The sequence below is a fragment of the Somniosus microcephalus genome, chromosome 4, assembly GCF_052327205.1.
Source record: "Somniosus microcephalus isolate GS21.2 chromosome 4, FLI_Smic_1.0, whole genome shotgun sequence".
NCBI lineage: Eukaryota > Metazoa > Chordata > Chondrichthyes > Squaliformes > Somniosidae > Somniosus > Somniosus microcephalus.
Window position 1 is genome coordinate 278661869 of NC_140990.1, and position 22530 is coordinate 278684398.

General features: G+C 47.8%; 1 long non-coding RNA gene across 1 annotated transcript; it reads right to left on the reverse strand.

Moving 5' to 3' along the window:
* Positions 1 to 1309: 1309 nt before the first annotated feature.
* On the reverse strand, positions 1310 to 21625 carry LOC147120492 (uncharacterized). The gene is made up of 2 exons (XR_015077855.1): positions 21457 to 21625; positions 1310 to 1701 (listed from the first exon to the last, which is right to left on the reverse strand). It is a non-coding gene; the product is annotated as an uncharacterized LOC147120492 (long non-coding RNA).
* Positions 21626 to 22530: the final 905 nt, after the last annotated feature.

Here is a 22530-nt window from a genome sequence, read left to right on the forward strand (position 1 = left end):
TAACTGCAGCAAGACATCCTTGTTTCTGTACTCAAACCCTCTCGCTACGAAGGCCAACATACCATTTGCCTTTTTAACCGCCTGCTGCACCTGCATGCTTACCTTCAGCGACTGGTGCACAAGGACACCCAGGTCTCGTTGCACTTCCCCTTCTCCCAACCTATTGCCATTCAGATAATAATCTGCCTTCCTGTTTTTCACACCAAAGTGGATAACCTCACATTTATCTACGTTATATTGCATCTGCCATGCGTTTGCCCAATCACCCAACCTGTCCAAATCATCCTGGAGTTTCTCGGCATCCTCCTCACAGCACACACGCCCACCCAGCTTTGTGTCGTCTGCAAATTTGGAGATATTACATCTAGTTCCCTTGTCTAGATCATTAATATATATTGTGAATAGCTGGGGTCCAAGGACCGATCCCTGCGGTACCCCACTAGTCACAGTCTGCCACTCGGAAAAAGACCCGTTTATTCCAACTCTTTGCATTCTGCCTGCCAACCAGTTCTCTATCCAAGTCAATACCTTGCCCCCAATCCCATGTGCTTTAACTTTACACACTAATCTCTTATGCGGGACTTTATCGAAAGCCTTCTGAAAGTCCAAATACACCACATCCACTGGTTCTCCCTTATCTATTTTACCAGTTACATCCTCAAAAAATTCCAGTAGATTAGTCAAGCACGATTTATCTTCTGTAAATCCATGTTGACTTTGTCCGATCCTGTCCCTGTTTTCCAAGTGCTCTGCTATTACATCTTTTATAATGGACTCTAGCATTTTCCCCACTACCGATGTCAGGCTTACCGGTCTGTAATTCCCCGTTTTCTCTCGACCACCTTTTTTGAATAGTGGGGTAACATTAGCTACCCTCCAATCCATGGGTACTATTCCAGATTCCATCGAATGCTGGAAGATGATCAGCAAAGCATCAACTATTTCTAGGGCCACTTCCTTAAGTACCCTAGGATGTAGATTATCAGGCCCTGGGGATTGATTGGCCTTCAATCCCATCAATTTCCCTAACACCATTTCCCTACAAATACTGATTTCTTTCAGTTCCTCCCTTTCATCAGACCCTATGTTCCCCGCCATCTCTGGGTGGTTATTTGTGTCCTCCTTTGTGAAGACAGAACCAAAATATGTATTTAATTGGTCTGCCATTTCTTTGTTCCCCATTATAAATTCCCCTGATTCTGACTGCAAGGGACCTACACTTGACTTTGATGTAAGCCCCCAAAGTGCGGACCAAGTGATATACAAGGTTGATGTCACTGGCTTGTTGAAAGAAAGACAGACCCAATAATTGAAGTCAAAACGGTTTATTCAAGTCTGGGGAGAAACCTCTTGTGTCCCTACACAAGACTCAAACTCCAATGAATCTCTCAAAGTCCACACAGTTATACAAAAATTAAGGCCCTGCCCTAGGGGCGGGGATAAGCTTATCAGCATATACAGAGTTATAGCTAAATGGTAATTATAAAACCATGACAGTTCATCTTCTTGCTGGCCCCAATCCCCACATTTTGTTATCAGTTGGTCCCGTCACCTCTTGTGACCATGGGCCTCATCTTAATTACTTTACAGCCATCCATTTGCCTGTAGTCAGATGGTTTGGCTTGTTAAGTGTTTTCTTAAGATACCAGTCCTTGTTAAAGCGGGCAAAGCACAGACTTTCAGTCTCGCTTCGGGTCATCTCTGCAAAGCAAACACATTCTAATTAGCCCCACTATATTTTGAAGAATGGAACCCTGTTGTGCTTTACACTAAACAGACTCTTAGGTGCATATGTGTCGGCCCGCTTGACCAAACACACGTCCTGCTCAATCTTCCCATGAGTTATTCCATGGGTTTAATCTCTCAGCATTTGAAGTCACTTAATCATGTTTAAAACTTAGCTGGGTAATGCAATATACAGACCTCTATTGTTCAACTCAGAGCATGAATTAACCCATTCCCTCCACCTCGTACATTGGTGTTGCAATTGAATTCTGGTTGGCTTGCCCTGTTATACCCAATTTTTAATATCTTACTTCAACTTCACCAATCTTTTTCTCTTCACATCATCATATCTATAAAAGCTTTTACAGTCAGTTTTTATGTTCCCTGCACGCTTACTCTCATATTCTATTTTCCCTTTTTTAATTAATCCCTTTGTCCTCCTTTGTTGAATCCTAAACTGCTCCCAATCCTCAGGTTTACTGCTTTTTCTGGCCAATTTATATGTCCTCTCCTTGGATCTTATGCTATCCCTAATTTCCCTGTAACCGCCACAACATATTGCAGAATTTTAAGTGCAAATTCCATTCAGCACAACTCGAGTTTCCGCGATCTTTTGTGCTATTTTAACAAACATCGCGCTAGAAGCAGGCCCCACCCACAAAACTGGTCACGCCCAGAGTGAATTAATCACCATTGGGAGTTTCCGCTAATGGCGCACGTTTGTGGGCCTTTGAGAAGGCTCTAAAAGTTAAGCTGGAACTTTTGGGCACTAGGACACTAATAAGTGCGTTTTCAAAGGTTTAGAATGATTTTTTTTTAAATTTACTGAGGAAGTGACTACTGTCCCCTAATCTAACTAGAAAATAGTTTTGTAAATTTTTTGAAAGTCATTTTCAGTCATTTAACGGGTTACTCACAGGTGGTGGATTGACACTGATTTAAAATGCTTATTTTGCATTTGGTGATATGCAAATGCATTTTAGCAGAAACTTGGAGGGAAAAAAATACGTTTCAAAATGGGCGCAATTTTGGGCGCAATTTGTGCCAGAATCGCCAATTGTGCCCAAAGCGGAAACTCTGCCCCCATATTTTATTATTTATCAAACCCCTTTAACATTGCCCAGTAAATACAGCCTAGTCTTTAAAATCTCATCATAACTGCATTCTCTCATCACTGTTCATTCACTTCTGATCTATGGCCCAATTTTAACTGCTCCCACCTAGTGGAAACTGGGCAGAGGACAGTTGAAATAACAGGTGTCAGTTATAGGCAGCTTGCTTGGATAGCTTCCTGTCACCTGGTGGATAGAACATCTCCTGCTGACCTCCTCCACCAAAACCTCCAACGCAGTGCCAGAAAACTAGGAGGGCCCATGCAGCTCCTGTGCCTGCCATTGTGCAGAATCTTCAGTGACATTTGCCTGCAGCCAAATTGCACCTCTCCTTCAGAGGTGCGAGATCCTTTTAAAAGGCATCAGCTACACGCAAAATTGACACCCATGATTAGGCGAGCTGCCAATAATTAGTGCAATTAGCGCAGACAGTGTGTCTATTTTATCTAAATTAAATAAGGGGCTGAATTTGGGGCCTTTTATGTGGCCACATGATTAGTGGTGTGCTTCGAGCATGGCATCCATTTTGTGCACAAATACACACACAGCTATTTCTACACCTCACTGTCCTAGGTGCACATGAACTATGGCCACTTGAGGGAAATACCGTAGGGTTGATAGTGTAATGATCAGTAACATGTCATTCTAGAATGGTACACTAGGTGGAGCTGTATGTATATAAGAGTGGGCTACCCACAATGCACTAGGCTACCCACAAGGCAGTAGTCAAGATGGATGCCTGTACACTAGTCCACATGGCTGAATAAATGACTAGCTCCAAGCTAGCTGTTCATAATGAAAATGTCTATTTATTTATGAACATAACATGGTACCAGGATTGGTAAAATCTGCTGAGTATTGTGAAATGCGACATGGAGAATTTGAAGCCACTGGAGAGTTTGAAACTCACGGGGAATGTCGACTGCAATTGACGGACTTTCAAACAACAATTCGAACTCTACATTGCTGCCATCGGGTTCGGTACGATGCCAGACGCAAGGAAAATAGCGTTGCTGCTCACGGTTGCAGGCCCACAGGCGATAGAGGTATTTAATACATTTATATCTGATCAAGAGGAGGACAGAGAAAAGATGGATGATGTGCTAAAGAAGTTTGATACACATTGTTCTCCCAAAAAGAACGAGACCTATGAGAGGTACGTGTTCCGTTCACGGACACAGCAGCAAAATGAGACTTTTGATAGCTTTGTGACTGATCTGAAACTGAAAGCACAGACATGTAATTTCTCTGAACTGAAATCATCCATGATTCGTGACCAGATTGTGTTTGGTATTCATGATAAAAAGGTCAGGGAACGTCTGTTGAGAGAAACCGAACTAACATTGGAGAATGCTGTGAAAATATGCCATGCCAGTGAGCTAGCTCAAAAGCACGCAAAGACTTTCAGTGAAATTAATAATAATGCAATTGTAGTAAGTGATAGTGCTGCTGTCGGTGCTGTGTCCTACAAGGGGAAGAAACATGGGCAGAATAGAAATGAAGAGCAACCGGAGGAAGGAATTTTTAATTGTAAACGCTGTGGTTACAAACACCAGTCACGACAATGCCCAGCGTTTGGGAAAATGTGCACAAAATATAATGGAAAGAATCACTTTGCCAAACAATGCTTTTCAAAAGTAAAAACAAAGAAAGGGCAACAAGTCAATGTGATTGAGGACACTGATTTAAGTGAGACATTTTTTGTAGGAATGGTGTCATGTGACAATATCGAAAAGGATACAGAAAATGTGCAGCCCTCAGGAATGGACAATGCTGAACATAAAGTTAATGCAGTAAAAGAGGACAAATGGATAATGTCACTGCAGGTAAATGGAGCATTAGTTACATTGAAACTAGACACTGGGGCAAAAGCAAACTTAATCAGTATGAGTGACATTAAAAATATGAAAGAAAAGCCCAAAATACAGAAAAAGTCAGTACTACTGAAGGACTATAATGGACAGAAAATAGATAGCTTAGGTGTATGCAGACTTAAAGTGACAGTCAAAGACAAAGTGCATCATCTCATGTTTTCTGTTGTGGCTGAAGGACTTGATTCACTACTAGGTGACAAAGCTTGTGAGGACTTAGAACTGGTCAAGAGAGTCTACCGTATAAACTGTGCCATAAGCAGACCAGATGACTCAGTGGATTCTGTAGTGAGTAATTTCCAGGATGTGTTCAAAGGATTTGGAGTTCTACTATTCACTTACAAGATCCAGCTAAAGGAGAATGCTCAGCCAGTGGTACATGCTCCACAGAGAGTTCCAGCACCCCTGCGTGACCGGCTCAAGAAAGAACTGGACAGAATGACCACACTAGGAGTCATCAGGAAAGTTGAAGAGCCAACAGACTGGGTTAACTCCATGGTATGTGTAAAGAAAAAGAACAATGATTTAAGAGTATGCATGGATCCAAAGGACTTAAATGCAAACATAAAACATGAACACTACCAGATTCCCAAGCGAGAAGAAATCACCGGTGAAATGTCAGGTGCCAGATACTGCACAAAGCTCGATGCCTCACAAGGATTTTGGCAACTAAAACTGGATGAGGAGAGCACCAAATACTGTACCTTCAACACACCATTTGGCAGGTATTGTTTCCTCAGAATGCCTTTCGGGATAATATCTGCATCTGAAATCTTTCATAGAGCGATGGAACACATAATTGGAGGTCTGGAAGGAGTTTGGGTATATGTTGATGAAATCATCATCTGGGGCTCCACACTGAAAGAACACAATGAGAGACTGACTAAAGTGCTACAGAGCATACGCCAGAATGGACTGAAGCTCAACAAAGCCAAGTGTCAGTTTGGCGTCCAGGAAGTAACTTTCCTAGGAGATAATCTATCTGGTAAAGGAATAGAGCCAGATATGGAAAAAGTAAACGCCATACTCAACATGCCCCGACCCACTGACAAAAAAGGAGTGCTACGCATCATGGGGGTGATAAACTTCATTGGAAAGTTCATTCCTAACTTGTCAGCCAAGACAGCCTGTCTGCGAGACCTGCTACATAAAATAAATGAGTTTGCATGGACAGAAAGACATGAACAAGAGTGGATGAACCTTAAAACAGTGCTGACAACCACACCTGTACTCACCTTCTTTGACCCAACAAAGAGAATCAAAGTGTCAACGGATGCATCAAAAGATGGCCTAGGCGCGGTCTTGCTACAAGCAGAGGGTGAAGATTGGAAGCCTGTTGCCTATGCCTCCAGGTCTATGACTGATTCTGAGTGTCGATACGCCCAGATTGAAAAGGAATGTCTAGGCTTGGTAGTTGGACTAGAAAAGTTCCATGGCTACATATATGGACTTCCCACCTTCACAGTTGAGACAGACCACTGCCCACTGGTTGCCATCATAAAAAAAAACCTGAATGAGATGTCTCCAAGGATTCAACGACTCATGATGAAGCTGCAAAGATATGACTTTGAACTGATCTACACACCAGGCAAACACATAGTGTTAGCAGATGCACTATCCCGAGCACCCACAATGAGTCATGTGAGCTCTACTGAGGAAGACGTGGATGTTCATGTGAGTATGGTCACTGCTGCGCTGCCCGAGTCAAACACAAAATCAAAGCAAATAGCAGAAGAAACAATAAAAGATACAGTGTTACAAATAGTAATAGAGAACATTCATCATGGTTGGCCAAAAGGTTCCTGTCCAAAATACTATCACATAAGGTCAGAGTTAAGTGTCGCAAGTGGACTATTACTAAAACGGAACAGAATAGTCATTCCACAGGCTCTACGTCAAGACATGCTCAAAAGGATTCATGAGGGACACCTCGGAATTGAAAAATGCAAAAGGAGAGCAAGAGACACTGTTTATTGGCCTGGCATAAATAAGGACATTGAGAACATGATAGGCATATGTGAGACATGTCAGAAACACCAAAATAAACAAGCAAAGGAACCAATGATAGTAGTTGACTTACCAACAGCACCATGGCAAAAGGTTGGTATGGACCTTTTTCATTTGAATGGTAAAGACTATCTAATAGTGATTGACTACTATTCTAACTATCCTGAGATGGCGCTGCTCTCAAGCACATCAGCAAGCAGTGTCATAATGCATGTTAAATCCATTTTCGCCAGACATGGAATTCCCAGGATTGCCGTCAGCGAAAATGGTCCGTGCTTCAACTGTAAGGAGTGGCAACAGTTTGCAGCACATTATGATTTTCAACACATCACATCCAGTCCTCTGTATGCTCAGTCGAATGGTAAGGCAGAGAAAGGTGTTCAAGTTCTCAAACAGCTATTGAAGAAAGCAACAGAAAGCAAGTCTGATCCTTATCTCGCCCTGCTGAGCTACTGAGCCTCCCCTTTAGACTGTGGTTCTTCACCTGCTGAACTCCTAATGGGTCGCAAGTTGCGCACTATGCTACCCTGCTGTTCAAAAGAAAAGCAGAGTAAGGAACTGAGACAGACACTTCAACTGTTAAAGCTGAAACAGAAATCACACTATGACAAGTCATCCAAAACTCTGAAACCATTGACAAGGGATGATGTTGTCAGGATTGAGGATCCAGATTCATGGAACAGGAAAGCTACAGTTCTTGAGGAAGTAGGACCAAGGTCATACACTGTTAAAACTGAGGAAGGACAGATTCTCAGGAGCAACCGCCGTTCCCTCCTGAAAACACAAGAAACTATCCAAGAGCAAATCAATGACAATGCCGCAACTGAATCTTGTCACTCACCACCAGAACAATCTAACACAAACACACATACAGGCTCTCATGAAAACACATCAGACTTACCTGTGCTGAGAAGATCCACATGTGAAGTAAAAAAGCCTGATAGACTTAATCTTTGAGTACAAAGAAAACTATAATAAAAGAATGAAAAGCTTAGAGTTCATAAAGTAAAGCTTTGAAAATGTGTTGACTGTTGTGAAGATGTTTATGTCGTTATGATTGATTGATATTGATTTTGTTTAACCTCTAAGGAAGGGGGATGTAATGATCAGTAACATGTCATTCTAGAATGGTACACTAGGTGGAGCTGTATGTATATAAGAGTGGGCTACCCACGATGCACTAGGCTACCCACAAGGCAGTAGTCAAGATGGATGCCTGTACACTAGTCCACATGGCTGAATAAATGACTAGCTCCAAGCTAGCTGTTCATAATGAAAACGTCTATTTATTTATGAACATAACAGATAGTATCTGTAGAACTGTACCCTAGCATGAGTCAGCACCTTTACAGAGAAGAGGATAAAACTGGGAGACTAAATCAGAAATAGGAAAATACCGTATTGTGGTGGAGCCCACAACGGACTCAGACCGTCTGTACATAATGCCTTTAACAGATTGTTAGCCACAACCTAGTCTGTAACATTATCTGTACCTTTAACTTAACAGAGCGCGGTTGCTTTATCAGCCCGGACAAAATGTGATGATGTCATACCGTGCATCACGTGATCATCGCATGGCGGGAGGATGTCATGACATCATGACGTCAGCTACGGGGTTTCCTAATCAGTCCTCGTGGAACCTGAGAAGAGAAAAGACCTACACTCGATGTCTCCTGTAGTTTACTGTTGAAATAAGTTTTTCCATTAAAGTTCTTTGTTAAATTCCTGAGCAGAACTCAGTTTTTTCGCTAGGAACTCCCGTTCCTACATTGGTGACCCCAATTTCTGCGAATGATTTTCGTGGATTTTTCTTCGCAATGGATACGAACGCCGTGTCACTCAAACTTCCACAGTTTTGGGAGCAACAGCCAGCTGCGTGGTACATCCAAGCCAAAGCCCAGTTCGCTATACGGAACATCACCGCGGATTCGACCCGTTATTACCACGTGGTCTCCGCCCTCGATAGCGCCACCGCCTCGCGGATCGTCCGCCTACTCGGTAACCCACCCGTGGACGGCAAGTATGAGACCGTTAAGGCACGGCTACTCCAAGTGTTCGGTCTCTCTAAATCAGAGCGGGCTCTCCAGCTACTAGCCATGCCCGGACTCAGGGACTCAAAACTGTCCGAACTGATGAGCCAGATGCTCACACTTTTGGGCTCGGAACCACAATGTTTCCTGTTCAGGGCGTTGTTCCTCTCCCAGCTGCCAGAACAAGTGCAGGCTGCACTTGCCAGTTCTGAAACCACGGACTATGCGGAGCTCGCGGCTGAAGCAGATAAAATCTTTGCTGCAACACAGCAGAGCTGCGCTGCCATGAGGCGCCCCTCCCGCACGGATGCAGCCTCGTCTTCTACTCCAGCAGGCTGGTGCGCGTACCACGCCCATTACGGCGCGAAAGCTCGATGCTGCCGGGCACCCTGCAGTTTTTCCCCCCCAAAAAAACAGCAAGGCAACGGCGGGGCCACAGGCGAAGGAGGACCATGTCTAAAGGGAACTCGGCAGCTGCGATAGCTGTAGGATCTTCGGGGAAGCTCCTTTTCATTTCCGATTCCCTGTCAGGGCGGCGGTTTCTGTGCAACACCGGGGCGCAGTGCAGCATTACCCCTGCATTGAAGCTCAACATCCAGATCGGCAGCCATGGTCTCCCCCTCGAGGCAGCTAACAGCGCGGCCATTAGAACGTTCGGGAAGCGACAGCTCCAGGTGTGCTTGGGTGGTCAACATTTCCAATGGGAATTCGTCACGGCCAAGGTGTCGCAGGCCATCCTAGGGGCGGATTTTCTGTGCGCCCATGGTCTTCTTGTCGATGTCTGACACCGCCGGTTGGTCAATGCGGCTACCTTTCAGTCCATCCCATGCTACCACGGTTCCACCGTGGCGCGCTCGATTGCATGCGCTGCCTCACCTCCGGTTGTTTTCTCTCGTCTTCTCGGGGAGTTCCCGGAACTCACCAGGCGTACCTTCTCCTCTTCTGCCACAAAGCACGGGGTTGAGCACTACATCAACACCACCGGCTCACCAGTTTACGCACGGGCTCGTCGGCTGGAACCCGGCAAGCTCGCGGCTGCGAAGGCGGAGTTCAACACGATGGAGCAGTTGGGGATTATTCGCCGGTCGAATAGTCCCTGGTCCTCACCTTTGCACATCGTTCCGAAGCCTGGTGGCGGCTGGAGACCCTGCGGCGACTACAGACGCTTGAACGACGCCACGACGCTTGATCGGTACCCGATCCCACACATACAGGATTTCTCGGCCCATTTGGCGGGAAATTCCTTTTTCTCGAAGGTCGACTTTGTTCGCGGGTATCACCAGGTCCCAGTACACCCGAAAGATGTTCCGAAGACCGCCGTCATCACCCTGTTTGGGCTCTTTGAATTTTTACGGATGCCGTTCGGTTTGAAAAATGCGGCTCAAGCTTTCCAGCGGTTGATAGATTCCGTCCTCTGGGATTTGCATTTCCTTTTCGTCTACCTCGACGACATCCTCATCGCCAGTGCTAGTGAGGAGGAGCATGTCGACCATTTGCGAACCCTCTTCCCACGCCTCAGCCAGCATGGCCTCATCATCAACCCGGCCAGGTGCCAGTTCGGCCTACACCAGATCGACTTTCTGGGACACTGAATTACTTCAGCAGGAGCCATGCCTTTACTGACAAAGGTGGAGGCGGTTACCTCTTTTCCACGGCCACAGACCGTCAGGGCCCTGCAAGAGTTCCTGGGGATGGTCAATTTTTATCATAGATTCGTCCCTAGGGCGGCTCAACTCATGCAGCCCTTGTATGCAGCCCTGAGAGGCAGGTCCAGCAAAGACCCCATTTGCTGGACGCCCGAAATGTGACAGGCATTTATCGACACCAAGGACGCTTTGGCCAACGTCACCATGCTCGCACACCCGCTCCCGGGTGCCACCATTGCTCTTACCACAGACGCGTCTGACTACGCCATCGGCGCGGTACAATAACAATGGGTGAACAGAAGTTGGCAGCCTCTGGCATTTTTCAGCCGCCAATTACGGAAGAATGAGCGCAAGTACAGCACATTTGACCGAGAGTTGCTGGCCCTTTTTCTGGCCATCCGCCATTTTCGTTTCTTATTGGAGGGACGGCCATTCACAGCTTTCGTCGATCATAAACCGCTCACATTCGCCATGGCCAAGACCACAGAACCGTGGTCAGTTCGTCAACAACGTCATCTGACGTTTATTTCCAAGTTCACCACGGATGTCCAACACGTCTCTGGAAAAGATAACCTTGTTGCGGATTGTCTCTCCCGCCCGACGGTCCAGGCTGTCCATCTTGGGATCGATTACGCCCTCATGGCAGCGGATCAGCTAGCAGACGGCGAAGTCCAGTCCTACAAAACTGAACCATCCAGCCTCCAAGTGGAAGACGTGCCTTTTCAAGTGGCAGGCGCAACGCTCCTGTGTGACGTGTCCATGGGTTTCCCTCGTCCTATTGTACCTGGCACATGGCGCTGGAAGGTGTTTGAAACGATCCACAGTTTATCACACCCAGGTATGAAGGCTTCCCAATGTCTCATGTCACGGAAATTCGTTTGGAAGGGCATGCACGTTGATGTTCGTGAGTGGACCAACACCTGCGTTGTCTATCAGAAGGCGAAAATTCAGCGTCACGTTAAAGCTCCGGTGGTTCCGATTACTGTTCCAGAGCGTCGTTTCGACCACGTCCATGTGGATCTGGTCGGACCACTTCTGCCATCGCAGGGCTTCACTCATCTCCTCACCGTCATGGATCGCACCACCAGGTGGCCAGAAGCAATCCCCCTCATTTCCACCACCTCGGCGGATGTTGCCCGGGCTTTCATCTCCTGCTGGGTCTCCCGTTTCGGGGTCCCGGCCGACATCTCTTCAGATCGCGGGCCACAATTCTCCTCCAAGCTGTGGAACGCCATAGCTCAGGGTCTCGGCACCAAGCTTCATCGTACCACCGCGTACCATCCGCAGACCAACAGCCTCTGTGAGCGATTCCACAGGTCGCTTAAAGCTGCGTTACGGGCCAGTCTCCAAGGAGCAGGATGGGTGGACCGTCTTCCATGGGTCCTCTTGGGTCTCTGTATGGCGCCCAAGGAAGACCTGCAATCTTCGTCGGCAGAACTCGTTTTTGGTCAACCGCTCAGAGTCCCGGGTGATTTTCTCCCTTCTTCTACAGAGGCCTGGTCCGCCTCCCAGCAGCTCGTCAGTCATCAGGCAGCGGCCCGCTGTTTCGCCCCTGTGCCTACCTCACAACACGGTCTTCCGACATCTCACGTGCCGGCAGAGTCGAAGAGTGCTGAATACGTTTTCGTTCGTCACGACGCTCATCGTGACCCACTCAAACCTCCGTACACCGGACCCTTCCGAGTGATCGAATCGGGTGAGATATCTTTCGCTGTCGATGTCGGGGGAAAACCAGATCACATATCGGTAGACCGATTGAAGCCTGCGCACTTGGACCTGGACCGGCCGTTTGTCATCGCTCAACCGTCAAAACGTGATCGACCAGCCGCAGCCGCCATCCCCGACCAGCCTCAGCCGTCCACAGATTCAACAATGGCCTCTGCATCATCTCGTCCTCAAACAACCGACGACTTGCCCGTCGTTCGTCCGCTCCCTCCGCCGATTTCTCACAGTCGTTCGGGCAGACCCGTCAGACCTCCTCATCGTCTTACTTGGACTGTTAAAGACAATTCTGGGGGGGGCGCATGTGGTGGAGCCCACAACGGACTCAGACCGTCTGTACATAATGCCTTTAACAGATTGTTAGCCACAACCTTGTCTGTAACATTATCTGTACCTTTAACTTAACAGAGCGCGGTTGCTTTATCAGCCTGGACAAAACGTGATGACGTCATACCGTGCATCACGTGATCACTGCATGGCGGGAGGACGTGATGATGTCATGACGTCAGCTACGGGGTTTCCTAATCAGTCCTCCTGGAACCTGAGAAGAGAAAAGACCTACACTCGATGTCTCCTGTAGTTTACTGTTGAAATAAGTTTTTCCATTAAAGTTCTTTGTTAAATTCCTGAGCAGAACTCAGTTTTTTCGCTAGGACCTCCCGTTCCTACAGTATCAGATAGTTTAAAAGATAGCAACCCTCCTCCAAATTTTTTTTAAAAAAAAGCAAAACAGTGAATTACCATTGTAAGAAGTGAGTCAAACAGATTCTGACAAAACCTCAGCACACGTTAACTTTCTTCGTATCTCCCAACAAATGCATTTTAATTTTTCCATTATCAGGAGACCTTATGTCCTGCTGGATATCTCGAACGGTTTTTGGTCCATTCCGTTGCGGCGGGAGGATCAGTACAAGTTTGCCTTTACTTTTAAAGGGCAACAGTACACTTGGAACTGCTTGCCACAGGGTTTCCACAACAGCCCCAGCATTTTCCATCAGTGCATGGCAGGAAGTTTAAAGGAATTTAGCCAGCCCAATCAGATAGTGCAGTATGTGGACGACTTGCTCCTGTTCACGGATTCAAGGGAGGAGCACGGCCCACTATTAGCCGAATTATTGGAGCTACTGGAAAGGAAGGGTTTTAAAGTAAACCCAAAGAAAGCACGGGTCGGCCAGCAGGAGGTGAAATTCCTGGGTCTGACCATCCGCGCTGGGGAAAGAGCCATAGATAAGGCTAGGCGGGAATCGGTGCAAGATTTGCCGATTCCTAACACAGTTACGGGTGTGAGGTCCATTTTGGGACTGACCGGGTACTGCAGAGACTTCATCGAGGACTATGCAGCCACAGCAGCCACAGCAGCCCCGCTACTTCGACTCTTACACAAGGGAGTCGAGTGGTCTTGGGACGAGGGTTGTCAGGCAGCATTCGAGAAGTTGAAAAGGGACCTGCAGACCGTGCCAGCCCTAGGGGCCATAGATGGGGGAGAGGAGTTTTTCCTGGAAGTAGCCGCCAGTGGAGACAGCCTGAGCGCCGTGCTGCTCCAGGAGCGACACGGCAAGCTGAGGCCAGTGGTCTACTCCTCCAGGGTGCTTACGGATGTGGAGAGGAGTTTTTCCAATTGCGAACGGCATCTCCTGGCCACGCATTGGGCTGTGAACAGATCAGCGGTCTTCACAGGAACCTCTCCCATCACTCTCCTCACCCATCACACACCCACAAAGATGCTTCTGGATGGAAGGATTAAGGATGGGACCGTAAGCAGCGCTCGGATTGCGCGCTGGACCCTTCTCCTTTCCCAGATGGATCTCAAGGTTAAAGGTCTTTGCGAGCCGAAGCTCGCGGCCAACATGGTATATCCCGGAACAGCCCATCGGTGTTCCGTCGAAGGGGTATGGGAGGGCAACATAGGTTTACGGGCTGGGATACACCCCACAGGCCGCAAGATCTACGTAGACGGTTCCAGCACGGTATCTGCTGGCGAACGACTCACAGGGTGTGGAGTTTATGACCCCGCGGCAAACATTGCCCTTGCGATTAGGCTCCCCAGCACTATGAGCGCACAGCAGGCTGAACTGTCCGCGGTGGCGTGCGTGGTTACCCACCCCGAGATCTTCCCAACCCCATACACGATTTGCTCGGACAGCATGTTCACATGCAATTCGTGTACGGAATACCTGGCCATTTGGTCTCGTCGCGGATATACCTCCGCGGACGGACGACCTTTAACAGTTAAGCCCTTGCTGGAAAAGATCCTGGCAGCAGTAGGGGAGGAAGGGGAGGTGTTCATCCACAAGGTGAAGGCTCATTCCACCACAGAACCCCACTGTCAGGGTAACCAGCAGGCGGATGCGCTAGCCAGGGAGGGTGCCCGCAATGGCATTTTCTGGGACCCCTATGGACCCGGACCCGTGGCAGCGATCCGAGGCAGGGAGGGGACTCCAGGGAACACAGGGGTGACACCGCCCCTAGACCTAAAGACCGTCCAAACCCTGGATCCCGCCCTGAAAACAGTCCTCAATGCTATTGCTGAGGGCAAGCAGGTAGAGGGTCCGTACAGTACGACAGCCCTCTCCGTCAAGGAAGGCATGTTGTTCCGAGAGGAACAGTGGGTTGTGCCGCAGCAGCACCGGAGGGAATTCCTTCAACTGGCCCATGAGGGTCCAGGGGCAGGACACCCCGGGCCTGAGGTTACCTGGCAACGGGTAGAGCAGGCGGGATGGTGGCCGGGACTTCGAGACGATGTCCGTGAGTTCTGTGCAAGCTGTCTTGTGTGCGCTGCAAACAACCCAGACCCCCAGAAAAGGAAGGTGCCCATGGGGCACATCAGGAGGGTAGAGGGACCATGGCAGTCGATACAGGTCGACTATATAGGGCCCCTGCCCACCGCCCAGGGAGGCTATAAGTACTGCCTTGTCCTGGTGGATGTGTTTACCAAGTGGGTAGAAGCCTTCCCGTGTAGAACAGCTACGGCGCTGGGTACTGCAAAGATCTTGATCCGGGAAGTGTTCTCACGGTGGGGGCTCCCCCGGTTTGTTGAGTCCGACCGAGGGAATCATTTCACCGGCCAAGTGATGCAGAACACCCTCATGCTCTTGGGCATTGAAGGGAAGTGGCACGTAGCACACAATCCTCAGTCATCCAGGATTGTTGAACGCATGAACCGGACCCTCAAGGAAAAGCTGAGGAAAGAGACAATGGGCTCGCCCCGGAAGTGGGCGGAGATCCTGCCTCGAGTCCTCATGGGGATCCGGGCCAGCCAGTCCAAAAGTACGGGGCACTCCCCGCACGAGTTAATGACTGGGAGGATCATGTGAACACCCACCCATGTACTAGCCCCGGTGCTCACTGAGGGCCAGCTCCAAGAGGTGAATCGGGACAAGTTCGTCCAAACCCTTTTGGAGCGCCTGAAACAGGTTTATGAGCAAGCGGCTGGGGACATGGGGAGACAGCATCAGGGCAATCGACTGTTGCTGGAACCCCGTAAGAAGCAAGAGTGGGAAGTCGGAGACCAGGTCATGGTTAGGAACTATGCCCGAGTAGGGAGTCTAGAACCACTGTACATGGGGCCCTACAGCATTGTAGACAAGGCCAGCCCCATGGTGTACGCAGTGAAGGTGCCCCGACGTACTAAATGGTTTCACATTAACCAGTGTAAACTGTTTAAACCGGGTGCACAAGGGCCAACAACAGGGGCCAGGTCTGAGGACAGAAATCCTCAGCCTGAGACAGGGTCACAGACCACACAGGCTGGAACTGTAGCCTGCGTGAGGGGAGGAGTCATCCCATCGGAGTGGGAGGTCTCCCCGTTAGTTTGGGATTCGGACGAGGGAGAGCCCGAACAGCTCGACCCCGCCCCTGACCCGATCACGGAGGAGGAGGAGTCGGAGGACGAAGGTCCCGCCCCCGACTCGAGCATAGGGGAGGTAGGGATTGGGGGCGGAGACTCACCACCTGTGGGGACAGGTGGGGTGGCGTCGGATGCCACGGATCCCAGCCCCAGGGGGGCGGAGCCTGAGGGAAGGGAGCCGGAGCCGGCAGCTGTGGTGGGACCACAGGCTGCGACGGTGGAGGTCCCGATCCCCGGTCCGTTAGTCCTGGGAGCCTCGCCCAAGGTGCCCCCTCGTAGGTCGGCTCGGACGCCTCAGCCCAGAAAGTTTTGGCCAGATCCTCCTTACTTCCCCCAACATCGATCCAGGGTAGCCCAGCAAAGACACTATTCCCGTTCAGCAGTGACAGGCTGCAGGGGATCAAAGCCGAAGGTCAGTGCAGCCCCGCCACAGGGAGCGGCACGCTGCAGCCCTCACAGGAATTAGGTAGGCCGCCCGAAGGAGGGCGGCGCTGTACATAAGTTTAGGTATGTTAAGTTTAGGTAATGATAAGTTAAGTTAAGTAATTTTAATGTTAGTTTAAGGCATGTAAAGTTTAAGATGATGAGGATGTTTTAAAAGGTAGTTTTCAAAGTCTGCCCAGTATGTGTGTTTGTTTGGAAGCGGGGTCAAGGGACCCGAGCGTCCGTTTAATTAGGCCAGCGCCTATTGGGAGCCTGGCTACATCATCTTATCGGTTACAGAAACCAGGAATACAATGGAGAGGATTCTCGTGGTGCTCGCGGCGATCGGGTGCTGGCTGGCCTACCGAGGCCGCACCAAGGACGTCGTCGTGTTCGGATGCTCCGGGGACACAGCCCCCACCGCGACGGATGGGACGGGGAAGCGAGAGGTTGAGGAAACCGCCACCTACTTCCACCAAGGGAGATGGCCAGGATGGCTGGGGTCGAATTCTACAGAACACTCCAGCAAATCCGGGTTTGCCTACCAAGAGACTTCGTTACTGTGCCCTCGGGTGAGGATCATTGCACCCAGAGTCAGCATTACCGTGGGAAAGAGGATCTGTTTGGTGTGTAATGGGAACGTACCGCTAAGTAGATGGTGGTGGCTTCGAAAGCTGGGAAAGAATATGAAGAACTCTACAATCGAGTGTGAGCGACTGGGTAACAATACCCATCGGAAAATTACGGGGACTCACGGACAATTACGTGTGTGTTGGGACAAGTGGTGGGAACCAGATGACGGGATATATGTCTGCATGTGGGGTTCGAAGTACGTTTGCCCCAAAGGCATGTCCATCTTTTTCCAGAGGCAGTGGCAGGATGAAGGGAAAGGGATGAGGTGGGACGTCAGCACCCAGGCGTGCGGAGTCCCATTCTCCCCGATTCCGGTAAACGCCACTGAACTCATCACCCGCCCACGCAAGCCCCTGCCCACGATTCCGGTAGCACTAGCCCAGAAGGAAGGGTGCCCCACCACCACAAAGGGGCCCAGGAACAGTTTAGTATTGGTACCCACCGGTCAGATGCTGTACCAAGGGGTACACTACGCGGTGGCCTCAGTGATTTTAAACCTCACTGAGGTACGATTGCCGGAGTGGTGTCCCAAGGAAACGGAGCAATTGTACCAGGTCCTGTTAACCAGGATGTTCAGACAATTTTATGAGTTTGACTTTGCCGACATCGACAAAGCCGAATTGTACACCACACCACAGGAAGTTTTGGATCGGGTTGGAAGGCAAAGAAGGGGTACTGTAAATGACATCTTCACTGCTTTTAGTACCGGGACGTCTGTTGTCAATGCTCTAGACAACGTGGAGCTGCAGACACAGATTAATGGTCTAAAGGCCCAGTTAAGGAACATACTGACAAACGAAAATAAGGTAGTGGGTTCTGAGCTACATGAGGACCAGGCCATGACACTACACGTAAAAGAAATAATCGCTGAGCTGGAGAAACACGCTAGAACGGTAAATGCACTCATTAGGGAGGATCGGAATGTGTCCGATCAGGCTGCACAGAACGAGGCTTGTGTGCTATACGGGGCGTGGTTACTGGGCGAGGGCCGCAGTAATCTGGAGGATTTAAAACAAGGTTTGGTCCCGTCCTGGATCAGCAATAAGCACTTGCAAGCGCTCCACCCTTTTGAGAACGCATTAAGTCCGTGCCAGCTCAGACTAGCTGCAGAGGCGTACCCAGTCCCAGTGGACTGCGGACACTCGAATCACACTATCATGGGAATAGTGGTGAGGATGCTGGTGTTGGGTCCCACAGCAAAACCCTCCCCGGTATACAGGGTGGAGAACATTGGAGTCATTCAGGGGGGTGCGCACATCCGTTACGCAGTGGTCCCGCCTTATGTCATCAGATGGGAGCGTACGATGACAGGCACTGACCTCTCGGGGTGTCGAAGCCGGGGAGCACACATCATCCTGTGTCCCCAGCACTTGAATGCCTTTTTAAAACCACAGTGCGGGTTCAGAGCTGCTAGCGCGAAGCCGGTAAATTGCACCATGGAGGCAATGGCAAAAGACCATGTGCCCCCGCAGGTGGCATATATCGGAGGTGGAACATACTGTGTTACCACTGCAGCGCCTCACTACCACCACGGACAGCACGGGTGGTATCCGGTCAGTGACAGCAGTTTCTGTTTCAAACCCAGGGCTGAAGTTCAAGTGGCACAACAGTGAATTGTCCCCATTCCTGTACCTTCCACTGTTCACCTCACTGTAAAAGAGAATTTCACGGATTTGCAGCGATTCGTTGCGCATTTTGGTTATGTCATTCCCCCTCTCCCCGAACACCTCACCAAGATTTTAAAAGCCGCAATAGTCTCACAGAAGCATTTTTACACACTAGAGCAGAAGACATTGGAGATAGGGAAAGACATATTAGACATAGTCACCCCACCATGGTGGGACCTGTTCACTAATATAGAGATCCCACCCTGGATTAGAATAGCATCCCACATCCTAGTAGTGTGTCAGGTTTTGATTGTAATATATTTACTGTTCATGCATTGCAAGAGAGGCAAACGCCTCCAGAGGCACGAGAACTCAGGAGAATGGAGAGACCGCTATGTATGAGTGGGTGAAGAGACCCCCACTTAAGCTGCTAGGTATTAAAGGATAAAGCGTCCCTCTGCTCTTGGTTTTGGTTACTATGTGATTTAAGTGTATGAATACTGTTGTGTTATAACCGTTGATCGGTTTTCTATTTTTGATTAATAAAATGTGTAGGCAGGTGGTGTAAGGGGTATCGGCCCCTTCACATCTGAAAGATAAATGTGTTATAGTTTGAGGTAGTACTGCCTATGGTTGTTCAACTGTACACAATGTAATTTTTCTGAAATGGGAACTGCATGTGTCGTGGGGGTCATAGATAGTTAATTACCAGGAATGTTTGGATGTGGGGAATCAGGGAAAATTTGCTCACCAAGGGTTATTGATACTTTAAGCAAGCTATCAGTATCACAGGAGGGACTGTAAGATTCGTGAAATTTTCATTAAATAATCACGCAGGAAAATAGGGTTAATAAAACAGCTTTATTGACCAAAAGAAGCTGATACAGAGAAACCTTTGATAAAAGGGCACACAAAATGGCCACCAGGCCTCGTGACCAGCTTCTGGGACCATTTGAATTTCTGTTACTGCAAGCCAGACAGGCTTGTGGATTGAGGGCATTAAAAGCCCGCGAAAACCAGTTTTGGGAAGCCGAAACTCATGGAACTGAGCATACATATTGATTAGATTATAAGTACAGGACAGATTTGGGTGGCAGGATGAGACCCATCAAGAAATGGGCGGACAATTACACTCTACAAAGAGAAGCCGTTTAACAGCCATCCAGGGCAATCTCCAGACTGATCAATATACAAACCAAGTTACGGTAACAAAGCAAAGACATTATCGGCCCAGGAAGGCCAGTTAAGCTATCACTGACTCCCGTTATGAAGACAAACACCCCTGCAGAGAGTTCTGCCCGCCAAAATTATTTACAAAGATAGGACTATGATTTGGCGGGAGATAAGAATGTTCCAAAAAAAGTATAACTGTGGATTGAGTAAAGTCCATCGGGAGTACTGCTTCTTCTTCGGTTCGGAACGTGTTCGGTTCGTGGTTCGGTAAACAGTGTCCAGCGGGGTGTTCAGCCGTGTGTTCCGCGACTTTGGGAGGTTCGGCCAGGCAAGGCCCGGCCATGACAGGAAAACGACGAGGGAGGCCCGGGTACTTTTGTCGGGAGATCATCGACGGCCCAGGCCGGAGAAGAAGACACCCAGTTCTTCAACATCACATCGGTAACGGATCCATCCGTGGCGAGCGCTCACCAAGGCTGTATCGGCTGCCTCCATCGCAGGAGAACCAAGAGGAAAACAAGCTGCGCCAGAAGCTTCCAAACCCATGTGACAACGGAAAGCTGTGTCGAGAGGCTGCAAAGCCTTTTTCACAATTCTTAAAGTGGTGAGCATAATCCCGAGTCCCTCAAATTGAAACTTAGTTAGGTTTAGGGGAGGGGGTTAAGGGTAATTATAATGTGTTACCCCTTTCACGATGTGCCGTGTGTTCCCCAGTTCTATAGAGTTAAGTTTATGGATGTGTGCATGCTCGTAGTTGCTTTAATCTGTGCATATGACATGTATTTTATAATGCTGCAAACTGTTCAATAAAGGCATCCATTTCGTGCTATTCGACCTGGTCTATTGAGTTTTTCTCTGCACTACAGCTCCCTGCACCTAAGTCCAAGGTCTAGAACCGTAGGGGCGAGTGGGTCGAACCACTCACGGGTAATTATTGCAAGAAGCCTGGCAGGAGACCAGAGTAAGCAAGAGAAACCCCCTACAGTCCCACATTTTGTTTCAAGAAACTGAGCAATGAAAACAAACACATATTACAAGTTGAAATAGTAAAACTGGCAAAAACTAACAATTAACAAATCAGGTATTAACATTTTTTTTAATTTAACATTTTCAAAAACTTTCATTGCGCAAAAGTGAATTTAAGGTTCTGTAGATCCTAGTGTTGTGATGCGTAATTGTATTCAGTATCATTTTTTTTTATTGCCCAATGAAGTTCTGTTTTTCTGTTTGCTTGATATAGTTTTGTTGCTTAAAGCTAGTTGTGAACTGCAAGAGTGACCTGTGTGAGACACAGTGTAAATAACTAAAGCGGGATAGGTAGAAATGAAAGTATGAAAAAACCGCCAAGGCAGAGCAGGATCCAGTATCTCAGCAGACTGCTGGAAGAAAGAAAGATAGAGTAGCAGGTCAACACCTACTGTGCAGACCACCCGTCTAATAGACCAACGTTACTGGTCTCTCCCAAGTTGCTATTAATTAGGTAATGTCCTACTGTCGTAGCAGATTTAGACACAACACTGGTCATAGCTTCTTGTATATTTACAAATTAGAATTTACAATTAGCTTACAAGCAATTTACCATTCATTAAGTAAATACTTTGTAGCAAATTAGACAATAAAACTGAACACAAATAAATATGACCTTATTCTTGTTACTTACCTTGCCCACATCCTAAGTTGCATAAAAGGCCAAAAATGATTCCATGAAGAATGGCTATTCTAAATGCCACCGAAAACATTTTTCTTCACAGTACTTTTCAACTCTTAACCGAAGACTGGTTTGCTTTGAAACATTGAAAGTGATAATGCTGCTCTTGTGGTGTGGCAGGGAAATTTAATTAGATGGAAGCAATAAAATTAATCAGTGATATTAATGACCTTTAAACCTTCATATGTTACACATTACCTCAGACTGTCATTGGCTTTACTTCAGATGTGACAGCAACTCTAAAATTACACCTGTCTGTCAAGTTGTTCTACTTTATGTGAACAAACAGAAAGTTTACTCAAAGGAACAGAGAAAGTAAATCATCTCAATATTAGAAGTTCAAGGAAAAATTTAAGAACATAAGAAAGTCCAGAGCATGAAAAAGTAAATTGGCCCTTCAAGCCCACTTCATCCACAATTTATTTATGATTATTTTATTGTAGATCTCTCTCCCTCTCCAATCACCACCACCTGTTGACCTCATACTTTAAGGAACACTCATCTTCCTCTACCTCCATTTCAACAGTGAAAATAGAAAGAAAGCAGATACTAAACAAACTAACCAGATGGATAGCATCTGTGGATACACAAGCAAACCAGGATGGCACTAGTCTCCATATATAAAAATTCAATAGAAAAAGGTATAGTGCCAGTGGACTAGCAAATAGCAATGGAATTCCTATCTTCAACAAAGGGGATAGAACTAATCCAGTGACCAGTTATCTTAACATCAGAGGTAGGAAAGATACTACAGTGAAACCTGTAAATTAAGGACGCCCAACATGCCTTCAAAGAAAGGACGTCATGTCTTAAAAATTTGATTATATTTTTTGAAGCAGTCACCAAGATGGTGGATGAAGGACATTGTCAACTTAGACTTCCAAAAAGCTTTTGATAAGGTACCACACAAGAGGCTTCTCAACAAGATCGAAGCCTCTGGTATTGGTGGTAATATATTGAGCTGGATTGAGAACTGTCTGGACGGACCTAGGCAGAAAGTAGTTACAGATGGATTTAGATCTGTTT